Genomic DNA, 13,725 nt, shown 5'->3' with positions numbered 1-13,725 from the left:
CTAAAATCTCTTATAAAGCGCCTGTAGAATCCTGCATGACCAAGAAAAGATCGCACCTCTCGCACGCAAGAGGGGTAAGGAAATTGTGAAATAACAGAAATTTTTGCAGGATCTACTTCAATGCCCTTATTGGAAATAATGTGGCCTAAAACTATACCTTGCTCAACCATAAAATGACATTTTTCAAAATTTAGAATAAGGTTAGTTTCAGTGCATCTATTCAAAACCTTTTCCAGACTATCCAAACAAACATCAAAAGAGGATCCATATACAGTGAAATCATCCATAAACACCTCTATGCAATTTTCTAAAAAATCACTAAAAATACTAATCATGCACCGCTGGAAGGTACCAGGGGCATTGCACAAGCCGAAAGGCATTCTCCTATAGGAAAAAGTGCCGAAGGGGCAGGTGAATGTGGTCTTTTCCTAATCCTCATGAGCAATAGTGATTTGCATATAACCAGAAAAACCATCTAGGAAATAGTAGTGGGATTTACCTGCTAGGCGTTCAAGCATCTGGTCAATGAATGGCAGTGGAAAATGGTCCTTTTTGGTAACCTGGTTCAACCTCCTATAGTCGATGCAGACTCTCCAACTGTTCTGCACCCGAGTAGGAATCAACTCCTCCTTCTCATTTTTTATCACGGTGAGGCCGGTTTTCTTTAGGGTTGTTTGCTTTTGTAAATTAAATAGCGAATAGATGTGAATTAGAAAATATCATAATTAAAACACATTGCTTCCCCTTGATTCACAAGCAAGTCTCTTATCCTAGGTTACGAGAGTTTATCCTTATTCAATTCAACCACTTAATCCAACCCTAAATTAAATTACTAAGCGAAATTTAACATAAGGCATTCATTTTGTGATTAAGCAACACATACACCAATTACTCATAAAGGATCATTAAGCATAAACATAAATTAAGCGCAGAGACAATTAATCAAGCACTAAGCATGCATGAATTAATAACAACAAATTCAGAGTAATTAGTGAAGAGGAAAAACTGAACAGAATTTAACAGTAGTAATAGAACCTCAAAGAGAACTGTGCTTGATCCTCAAGAAAAAACAACGCTGGAGACTTAACCTTCCATTAATCAATAGAGAACAAAATTATGGATTGAAGAACGAAATTTTATTGCTGAGACAAAAAGTCAAAACTGGAATTGCAAAACGAAAAAGTGTTTAAAAGAAGAGAAGCCTAACACTCCAAAAATGAAAAAAAAAAAGGAGAAAGAGAAGAGGCCTAAACTAAAATGTTGGTGCTGATATATAGTTTTCCAACCCCAAAGCTTACAAATTTATTTTAAATCCAAGCCCATAAATAAAATCAAATCAAATCTAGATAAGATAAGATAAGATCTAGATGAAATAATATCTAGATGAAATCAAATCTAAATAATATCTAGATAAGATAAAGTCTAGATAAGATAAAATTCTGTAGAATAAAATAGTCTGCCCTCTTCAAGTCCAAGTCCAATTTTGGATTCAAGCCCAATGCTTCGTTAATTCCTGAAATTAGATTAAAAACATCAAATTAGCTAAATGGGCCCAAATAATAAAACTGCCTAATTAATTTGACAATTAAGATTAATCAGTACTTAAAATGGTGCAAAAAAGGTTAAGAAATAGGAGAAAATAATGGCACATCAGTGACAATGACGGTCAACACAAAGATGATCCTAATGTTAAGTATGGTCTTGATCCAATAACTTAGGTAGAATTTCCAAAAAGCCGCGAAACCCCTAATTGGCAAGTTTAAGTACTGTTGCATTTAAATCTAAATTTAGTATGATTTTTTTATTGACTAATTTGTGAAAAATGTTTGCAATATTTGTAAGGGAGTACGAAAAAAGGCCCAGTAAATCCAAAAATACAATGACTGCCTCCACTTACTGTCTGGTGGGGGTTATGATCTGCTTAAAAAAAATGTAATGGACGAGAAAAGAAGGCACAAGAACACCGAGCTAAGTTTACTGAGAATTCATCAGCGAGTGTGGACCCTCCATCCCTTGTTTCAAGACATGTGAAGTGGAAGATGGCTCGCATAAAGCGATATTGCCAGATGCACTCTACAGTGGCACATGAAATATCAGACAAAATTATGAGTTCATTTTTTGGCGATTCACAGTCTGACTTAATTTGTTGTATAATAAGAACCTACGTTAAAATGTAAAAACATGTTGTGCTGCTCACATGACTCTTTAGAAGAACAGACAATGCAGGGAAGCTTTGTTTTGCATGGTCGTGATGACAAATTGAACACTACTATTGGCTGATCGGAACATCAAGGTCGTGCACGTGTTGTGGGGATAAGTGTCACAATCAGCCAGTACTTTGGCCAGGCCTCACGTGACCCCAACACTTCCTCTGCATCAATCACCCAACAACAATTGGCTGAAATCATTGGTAACCTCAAGGAAGAGTGGAGGAAAAAAGTAAAAGAGGAAAACAAGAACCTTCAGGAAGCATGGAGGAAGAAGGTAGAAGAAGAAAATAAACGTAGTTTGGAGATAATTAAACAAGAATTGAAACATGCAATAAACAGGCAATAAAAGTAGTTTGGAGATCACATCACTCACCCCTCGCTAAGGCGCCGGATATACAAGTATTAGCTACACGTGTGAGCACCAAGGGGAGTTGTGCTGAAGCTGACACAAATCCTTTAGGCAAAGACCCTTCTGATGTTCATGTCAATACTATAGGCTTGTACGTGCTTATTGATCAGTCTACTCAGCTAGTGGCGTTGGAAAAAGTGTATGACAGTTCGTCCACCATACTCATAATTAATATGTGTAACAATATATGGTTAACAATATTTATGTCTAATGTTTCAAATAGGTTTATGAATGATTGGAGTACAAGCTTAGGGTATGGTTCACTTTATGGTTTCCTTGAGCCTCAGACTATACACAATGCTAAGGATAGTTGTTAAGAATGTCAACATTACATTGAAACATGGGTCAAGGAATCACAATGAGAAGTGTACTTAGGACCTTACGTGAATCGGTAAGTGAAATTAATGTTGTAGAGTGGAAAAATTGCATTATAAGTAGCTAATTATAGTTGTTCGTCTTCAGGGCACATTGGCAACTACTTGTTTTGTGTCCACGAGACAATATTGTTGTTTGGTTTAGTTCTTTGTGTAAAAAGCATGATGTTAACATCAAGGCTGCAGTTAATAGGTTATTTTTCACATCATAACTCAATTAATGTATACCAATTGTAGCTTATTAACACAATCATTTTTATTTTATATACATTAATGTTATTTTCGAAACTAGTGCAATGAAGACATTAACCACTACTTTGAAAGGAAATGTAGATCAACCTGTACCTCAGTAGATTGAACCAATGGTATGTCATTATTAATGAATATGTATTTTGAATTACTACTTTGAAAGTACTAGCTTTGGTAAATATATTTGATATTACATTTAGAGTCATGCTCAAACCAGAGGCTATGAGTGTGGATATTACGTCATGCATTGGATGTGGTGCATAGTGAGCGGCGGTTGGAAGAATGAATGGAACATGGTATGTTTAATGTAACAAGTTTTAACTTTTAGTTTCGTTTCAAATTCTATTTCAATGTTTGACTGTGGTATGTCACTAATTTAATATTCACAATTTTGTAATGATTTTCTGATGGAACAACTTTAGACAGTGAGGCAATGACTACACTACGCAAGAAATGGGCAACATACTTTCTACAACTTAAAAACATGGAATTTAGACAAATTTAGATGACATAGGAACATTTTTGTTTCCAACTTAACATTTTTTATTGATTACATTAGAAACAATTATGGTCAGTTTACATTTAATTAAGCAGAAATATATATTTGATTATTAATAAATGTTTGGACCATAGTCGTTGCACAATGCTTTCTTGTTCCACAGTACGCATCTTGCAGCACATGGTTATCCATATTAGGGTGATTCTTGTTGACAGTGCATGTCACAAGAACAAAAATGAGGTACCACATCAACAGTTCATACTTTAGTGTAATTATTTGTAGTTGTTATATGTTTATTACAATGTGGTTGGTGCGTGAAGACAATGATGATGTTATCATTGTCCTTGAGCTTCTGAGTATGGTCATTGGCGTTTATCCCTTGTAGTGAGTTAAAATATCTAATTATTAGGCATATAATTGACCATTGTGTGTTATGACAAGATTTTGTTTAGCTAATAATATATCTTTGTTGTATAGCTTCTTATACTAGTCAAAGTTAAACATTGTTTTTATCCAAAAATTCATAGATAAATAATATGTAGGTGAACCTCATGAAGAAGGAAGGAGAAATATTTTGGTTGTGCATGTAAGAGGAGTTCCTTTGGAGGAAGACACTAGCATCATTTGCCATTTAATTGGTTCTCTGGCTAAGGTTTACTAGGTGGTGATTTGGCAAATGTTGTTAATGAAGCCGTGTTGCATGCTGCTCATAGAGGTAACACCAACTTTCAATTTTTATATTTAATGTGTGATTGGTTTCACTTACTTCAAATCATGCATAGCAAGTTGGAAATGCATCTTCTTGTTCCAAATCAGTGTGCATCCATCTACTGTCCATGGTTCACGTCTTCCAATGCAAGAATTTGAAATGCCTTTTCTCTCATTCATTGATTTCTCAATTTCCCATGTTAGAAGATATTACAGTAGAGGAGTGTTCTGAAATAGAACATGTTTTTTATTTCAATGAAGATAATAGAGTTCAAGAAGTAAGACACAGTTGCCATTATCTTTTTCATTTGGATGATGATTTCATTTAACTTATGTTGTTAAGTCTGTTAATTACTAATTTCCTAAGAGTTTTATATCTATGTGTGGGTGAAAATTTTCTGAGAATCTTGTAAAGCAAACATATGATGATACAGGCCTAAAGCCTACGGTTACTAAGGTGTATGCTGGGAGAGTTAAAAGGAGCAATGCACCCAGGAGACAGAATGGCTCAACTAACTGCCTAGTTGGCAGTAGATGGGAGGGAGTGTGTGGGGTATATTTCAAAGCAGTAATTCAAAATACTTACCATTATATCTCCTTCGCTAAATGATCTCTGCATGCCATAGTCTGTATTGAAATCTATTACAGGGATATCAATGAAATCAGGCTTCATTGCATCTCCACGCATCCAATCCATTGAGCTCAAACTTCCTAAGCTGACACTCCTTGCCAATTGCACGTCAGGAAGCAGCTTGTTTTCTTGAATTGTGTTTTCATCAATGTTTAGAAGAGGAACCTCAATTTCTAGAATCTCAGAGAATGGTGGCTCTATTGCTGGCTTTTCTAAGTGATCATTTTAGCATTCATAGAACATCTCATGCAGAAACTGATCATTTTGAAGAATATCAATATTAGTTGATTTTAGTCCCTCTGAGGAGAATCTTCCCCACAAGATATCATTGAGATGGCGGCTGTCATGGGATCCATATCCATGATTGGTTCTTTAATAATAGGTTCAAGAGCTTTGAACAGATCTCCCTCTGCTGCCAAATCATACTCTGACATGGCAGAAGACTGAACAAGGTCATCCTGCATTAAAGACATGAGGAAATAAATGGTAAGGTAATTAAAAAGATGTAATACAACTATAGAAATGTAATTAACTTTAATTGTAGAGCCCAATAATGATAACATATAATGTAAAACCAAAATGCAACAACTAGTAAGTGAAAATAGAATGTTAGCTTTAGAACAAAAAAATAGAAAAGATGTTGAATAGCACTCAGCACATACAATTAACTATTACAGGAAAATATGAAATAATTGTATTGTATTAAAAGTAATAATTGTAATGAAACAAATAAAGGAATGGACACATCATAATATGTCAATTTCGGACGTATGGATTACAATGATTTACACTTCCCTCTCCCATCACAATCTTATTGCATACAGAATGCAGGGATGCGTGTTTATGGTGGCGCACAATATCATTGGGCAATGGCTGAATTTCGTTTTGTGGTTGGAGGAATCAAGTGTCCCCCAATTACTCGGGAAGAAATTGTAGACGCATGTGGAGTTGAAGATATTCATGATGGAACAAACTAGTCTAGGTAATTCTGTGTGTTTTACCTATTCATTCTTATATTCTACTAATTGTTAAATATTATATATTAAAACAATTTTCATTTTGAGTAAGCAAGACTGCTTGTATTATTGTTGTTGCAAAGGATCGTGACACATTTAAACCTTTTCTTCATAAGGTGATTAATGCTCTAAAAATGAATATATTTCGGTCAATTTCCTTCTTTAATTATTTAAATTCATTAGAAATTCTAGTCAACTTATAAGACCAATTGATGGGAAAAGATATAGACTAAGCCTCTGGCATATTGATTTTGACTAAAAGATCACAGATATACTTGCTTTGGGTGAGAAATAATGAACCATTGGGCTGATATTTAACTTCAATGCCCAGAAAATAATCCAAATTACCAAGTTCCTTGAGAGAATATAGAATTAAGCTGAGAAATTAAGGTTTGAATCAGAACAATATTGTTCTCAGTGACTATAATGTCATCCACACACACCAAGGCATAAACCACTGTAGACCCCTTAGAGTAGTAAAACAAAGATTAGTCTCCAATGAGTCCTTTGAGTCTAGTGAGTCTTTTTTCTCTTCCCCTTGTCTCTCTTCTAGTGCATGATTTAGCATCTTCCTTTGGCATTGTGATACGGTGAGAGTAGTAATGCCAACTGTTAATTACTAAATGAGAGACATTACTACCGACACCATATGTGAATGAGAGTATTTTTTTCTTGTTGTCTTTGTCATATCACAATGCCAGTAGAGACCTCAAAATTAAGTATGAAGTTCTAATGAAGCTATTTTTTTTGCAACATCAAAGTCATCAGTAGCATTGGTCATAACCCGGCTTAGCATGATAGAGCAAAACATATCAAAATAGACTGATACTTCATTAAAGAAAAGTTAGACAATGGCCTTATTGAGATACTGGAGGTCAGTTAGCAGATGTTCTAACCAAGGGACCTGCAAAACAATTTCGATATCTTACCTGGAAGATGGGAATGATAGATATTCATTCTCTAGCCTGAGGGAGAGTAATGTTACATGTATACAATATTAAACACGTGCATCATTTCTTTTTAGTACTGATTTAATTAGATTTATTCTTTCATTAGATTGATTGGTCAAGGTTTCCTTATTTATAGTAATCAGGTTTGATTTGATGTCCATAATTCTAGCATAGTTTTTACTATCAAAGTTGTATAGATAATCATCCTTGTTGTACTCTTTGAATTATCAGAAAATAATATTCACTTTTACTCATATTACAAGTCTAATTAATTGATTAATTCTCTATTCTTGACACAGTTGGGGTCCAAGGTGTTGCATATACTTAAGAGATTGCTATTGTCCTCTTTCTTTTCTTCTTCAGGTATTCTCTTCGGATTTTCCTGTAAGATATAAAATATTGTATTGAATAAGTAACAACAAGGGTTGGTAGTTTTAGAACATATTAAGTTGCAGCCATAGGATGAAGCAAAGTAAGAATAAGAAAAGGAATGTTTAGGCTTTTATGAACCAATAAGAAAGAAAGTGGGTAGCGGGTGTGGTGTACTAAAAGAGTTTTCAAGGATTCAGCTACCAATTAATTGTGTTAAGTATAGACTTTCCATATACATAAATAGGGCTTTTTAGCCTTTCAATGTTTTGTTTCTTTTTTTCCTAATGCTGCCAGAAATATAAGAAATAGAAATAAGCAGCTAAGCCCTTGCTAGATAAAGCAAAAAAAAATGCGGGTAGCTCGATGAATCACATACATGGTTTCGATTGGTTTTGGTCTAATCAATGTATAGGGGTCCACCTAATTTTTCTGCAAGTACGATCTAGACGACCACATTGCTGTTGGGCTAACTCGCCCAATCAATCCAATGGCTTTTCTCATTTCAGTCCCGTTAAAGAGATCCAAAACTGGATATTCGAAGCCTATTGATCCCGCGGTTTAGAAAACAACTGCTTTGGCATTCAAACATATGACAACAACTGCTTGTAGATTCATATGCTAGACACTACATTCTAGCTCTTGCATCCAGGGTTCACCAAGGAAACAAAGCAAAAGAAGGAATTCATATATATATATATATATATATAAATCTAAAGGTCTTTAATTAATATCTCATAATTTATAGTATAACTATGAAAGGTTAATTGTTTTTTTCTTCATTGTATTGATTCCTTTGACCCCGTATAATAAAAAGGGTTTTGCTATTGGCAATGGGTTAACCAATCCTGAAATTCAGTACCATTCATATACAGACTACGCATTAGACATGGGACTACTTAAAAAGGCTGATTATGATAGCATCAACAAGTTGATCCCACCATGCAAGCAGGTCATAGAAGCTTGTGGTATGAATAACTTCCTCAATTCATTTCCCTTTTCACTAGAACAAAAACATATCAATCTATTGCGCTAGATAGATATTAATTGTGTTCATTGACACTCTTAATTTGCATTCCATTTGTCAGGCACTGAAGTTGAAGAAACATGTGTATCTTCATTATATGCTTGCAATCAGATATTCAATCAGATCATGACCATCGCTTACGATATAAATGTAAGATATAGAAAAACAATAGTATGACCAAGATGAATGAAAATAATGCAGCACTAACAAACTAGTGTATATCTCATTATTCTAACTCCAGTACTATGACATTAGAAAGAAATGTATGGGAGATCTGTGTTATGACTTCTCTGTCATGGAGGATTTCTTAAACAACAAATTACAGTGTAGTCTGTTTCTCTTCTACTCGTTAATATAGAACAATATTCATCATAATTGTTTCGATACCCATTGAATGTAGGTGATAATTTAATTATGGGTAACAAAGAGGGGAACACATGTGTTGGTTTGACATGGACCTCTTGCAAGTCTACAGTTGATGCATGGGGATAGAGATACAGGTCATTGGAGCTTATTGGGCTGGTTTATTGAGCCCTGCAAAGTCAAACTCACTTTACAAATTGAGTTTAAATTAAATCATATATAGTAGTAATTGTATATACACATATTGCTTGTTCATTGGGTTAATTAATATATGAAAAGCTTGTTCTATATATATAAAAGGGCTTTCTTTTGTTACACGTGACTAAAAAAGTCTTTAACAATTTACAAATTATTAGCAGGCAACTAATAATGATGTATTTGTCTGAATTGTGATATAGCGGGCAATGAAAATAAATGGCATTTTAAAAAAATACTTTCTAAGACAATTATATTGAAAACCGTCTTAGAAAGTGCAACATTCGAAGATGGTCTGTGCTTGAAACACATCTTAGAATGTAGCACATTCTAAGACGATTTTGAAAATAAGACCGTCTTAGAATGAAGCACATTTTAAGACGGTTTAGGAAACAAGACCGTCTTAGAATGTGTCACATTCGAAGAAGGTCTGTGTTAACTCGTTGGCAAGTGTACCTATTCTTCCTTTCGGCAATGCCATTCTGTTGAGGAGTATGAGGACAAGAGGACTGATGGAGAATGCCTTGCGCTGACAAAAAAGAAGAAATAGCAGAAGAAAAGTATTTTTTTGCATTATCACTCCTAAGGATCTTAATTGTCTTACCAAACTGAGTTTTAATTTCATTAACAAAAGAAGTGAGAATGACAAAATTTCAGATCGTTCCTTCATTAAGAAAACCCAAGTACATTGAGAAAATTTATCAATGAAAGTAATGAAATATCTATAACCCCTAGACGAAACATGACTAGGACCCCATATATCAGAGTGAATGACCAAAAAAGGGGAATCAACACGACTTTCAACATGCCTAAAAGAAGAACGAACATGTTTTCCTAGTTGACATGACTCACAAAATAGGTCCTTTATTTTTTCAAGACTCAGAACCATTATTTTTAATTTAGATAAATGTGGGTGTCCCAAACTTTCATGAAAGAGCTTTGGTGATGTGGCAGCATTGCAAACCCAAGAAAGATTAGGCTTGAGATAGTAAAGACCGTGAGATTCATGTCCTATGCCAATCGTCCGACTCGTACCACATTCCTGTATGAAAAATGAGTTAGCATCAAATGTTACCAAACAATTACAAGAACGAGTAAGCTGACTAAGAGATATTATATTGAAAGGACAACCAAGTATAAGCAAAATAGAGTTTATAGACAAAGAAGAAGTGGGTGATACATGGCTGATTCTTGTTGCTGCAACTCTAGAACCATCGGCTAAAGTAATGAAATGAGGAATTTTAGGAGGAGAGAGGGATGAAAATAAAGAACTATTACCAGCAATGTGATCAGAAGCACTTGAATCAATTATCCATGGACTTTGATTATTACCAAATTGGGAAGTGCAAGTAGTGGAGTTATGACCACTTATAGCAGATGATGTTTGAGATTCCTTGGCAGCTTTTAGCTGGAGATACTCTTGATAGTCAGCCTCCAAAAACTTTATCTCAGATGTTTCAGACTTTGAAATATTCACCGATTTTTCGGGGAATCCGTGAATAGAATAACAAGTGTCTTGTGTGTGGCCCACTCTATTACAGTAAGAACATTGAGGGCGACCTCCTCTTCCAGCTCGTCCTCCTCAGTTTTCATGACCACCTCGTCCCCCTCGATTAGATACCATGGCAGAAGTTTCAATGCTGTTAAATGAATTTCCTCCTATTTTTGGTGAGGGGACTCGAAGGAGCCAAGTAATTAAATTCTCTAGAGAAGGAACTTCTTGGCCAGTTAAGACTTGGTCATGAATATGATCAAAATTTGGATGCATCCCACGTAGTAATGTCTTCAATTTTATTGGCTTCCAATGATAATTTTAACTCCTCCACTGCAGATTGGGCTTTCGAAACATAGGCAACCATGTCATGATCAGTTTGTTTAAAAGAACCCAATTTCTGAGCAGCATCATACAATTGTTGAATGTCATTAGCAAAAACACTTTGTGCCTTTTTCCAGAAAGAATAACAAGTTTTGAAGGCTCTAAAATTTGTCAATATAGTTGGCTCAACAGACTGCCACAAGAGAGCACAAAGTTGATAATCAAGTTTCTTTCACTGCTCGTGTTTGTCTTCTGAAATCTTTTCTGAGGATTGCTCTAGATGTTCATCATAACCTTGGCCAAGAAACCAAAGTTCAATAGAGGCTGACCATGCTAAATAATTTTTTCCATTTAATTTTTCTGAAGTGATTGTTGGTGTTCCAGAGATAGAGAAAATAGGACCATCAGTTTTCTGAGAGTCTAAAGCCATTTCAACACTTGTCAAATAGTTGTTTAATCGGTAGAAGGGACTTTTGGATATTGAGGTTGTTTTTTGGACAAAGGGACAAAGATGGGACTTTAGGTTCTGCTGACCAAATGCAGAAACCTTTAAAGAACAAACAAGGTGGCTCTAGATACCATATTGAAAAGACTAGAGATTGTGAAATGCTTGAGTGCTTAACCCACTTAGCTGATCTATATTTATATAGACTTAGGGAGTAAATACAATTTGAAATTTACAAGAATATTGATGAAGTTCTAGTACCTATGTACATGCATGTGAATTCCTAGATACATGAATATGTGACTAACTAGGTACATTAATAATTATTCTTTGTTGGAACAACTACCTATACATTGTTGTAATTACAACATATCAGGTCATACTTGGTTGGCTCCAAGGTCATTTTTTTTACCGATCATGCAGCGATCAAATGCCTTTTCACAAAGGCTGATTCAAAGCTGAGGTTTATTAGATAGGTACTTCTACTCCAAGAATTTGATATTATGATAAAAGACAAGAAGATGTCCGAGAATTTGGTGGCTGATCACTGATAACTATGAAATTTGAGTTTAATTGATAGTCAATTTTGACTAAGAATGATTATAATTCCTTTACACTACTGTTGTTTTTAATGAAATAATGAGGAACTTAATATCATGTTAATTTTTTACCAGTAGGATTCAAAAGAAGAAAATTTCAAGTGCTTTGGAGGAAAATTGATGCAAAAACTTGAAGAAAAAGCCTTGAAGAAAAGTTGAAGATTAGGATAGCTTGCTTAGCGCACAAGACAGGCCCAACGCGTCTCCTCGCTTAGCAACCAACTCACACTTAACGTGAAAAATGCCCACAAGGAAGCCCAAAGGTGTTCTTAGCGTGAATCGTGCGCTAAACACGTGATTGCCACCACACTCGCTAAGCCCACACATTACTACACTTAGCGCGTGATCACAGTGCCATTCTTGAAGTGTGTGCTCAGCGCGAGGTCACATGAATTTTAAGCTACCTTAGGCCTATAAAAGGAGAAGGAAGCAGAAGGGAAAGACACACCGAGACTCAGAGCTCTCTACTGAATACACCCAAAGTCTGAACATCTCTCATAGGGGAAACCCTCTCTCTTTAGCCATTCTCTCGTCTTCCTCTATACATCCCTCTTCTTATTACATCCACATCAGCCCCTAAAGTGTAAAGCTTCTCATGGCAATGAGAGGCTAAATCGCTTTGTTGGGAGCCTAGCGGCCAACATCCTTGTAATGTAATTTCTTTTACTATCTATTAAATGCAATTTTTGTTTCTATTGTCTCTTTTCTCCTCTTCATTGTATTGTATGGTTTGATCATCCATGCATTTGTTTAGGGATTAAGCATTGGGAAATGGTAATTTCTAAAGAACTAGAAAAGGACATCTAAACAACTCATTGCTAGGGATAAGGTGATTTTGTTTTGCCTATGCATACATCTCCAAACTTCATGCAATTTACTATTTTATCTCTGCAAAGGGATTTGGGAGAAAGAATAAACAAATTAGGCTCTTGATCGTGAGGGGTCAGGGTTGAGTATCTTAGTAGATGTGGGTGAAAATTAGAATAGCATTAAATAGAGAAACACACTGATCAAGGTTAGTTAGGAATGCTAGGCTCCAACATATTTAAATTCTGAAGTCATCATTCACATTTAATCTTGTTTATTTTTCTTACCTTTTATTTTCCAATTCCTTCTTTCTTCTTTCTATTACAATTCCTTCCTTCTTTCTTATTTCATTTAAAATGACACATGGATCACCCCCATGGTGGTCGGAGATACTATTAAAAAGTTAGTTGATCTTGCACAAAATGAGGTTGACATTATAATTCCACCTTCAGGCCTTTCTTAAATATTAGACATTCATATAATTTACATTGATTTCCTGAAATGATATTTAAATTTTATTTAGGTACTATAATAAGTACGATTCTCATTGTAGTTTATTTAATAGCATTTCATTGCATTTTATTTAGGGACTATACTTTAAATAGTTTTGCACACTTATTAGTTTTTATGCGTAGAATAAATATTTTTGTAGAAAGTGTCAGTCTATTTTGAATTTGTAGGTTGGCTTCATTGTAAAACAAAATAAATATTAAAAAATACACTTATTTAAAAAGTGTCAGTGTCTTTACAACATCGATTTTTATATCATCATAAAAAATTACCCTCTTTTAATGGCAGTCAATTGAACATCGGTTCTAAATCAATCTAAAAGTCCTCCAGAATCGATGATAAATACTTTTTGTAGTGTTGCCAAACATATTTAAACCTATGTAAAAATATATATATGAATTGTCCCACAAATTTTGGGTCAATTTTTATATCTCTATTTCAAAAGCAGCAAATTAATTAAGGGGAATTAAGTATCGCAAATCTAATAGTAATCAAATTCCATGTGTTTTTTTTACCCCTACACACAATGTAATGCTCAACTGCTTTCA

Source organism: Glycine soja, chromosome 11 (genome assembly GCF_004193775.1).
Source record: "Glycine soja cultivar W05 chromosome 11, ASM419377v2, whole genome shotgun sequence".
NCBI lineage: Eukaryota > Viridiplantae > Streptophyta > Magnoliopsida > Fabales > Fabaceae > Glycine > Glycine soja.
Note: the sequence above shows the minus strand (reverse complement) of the source record.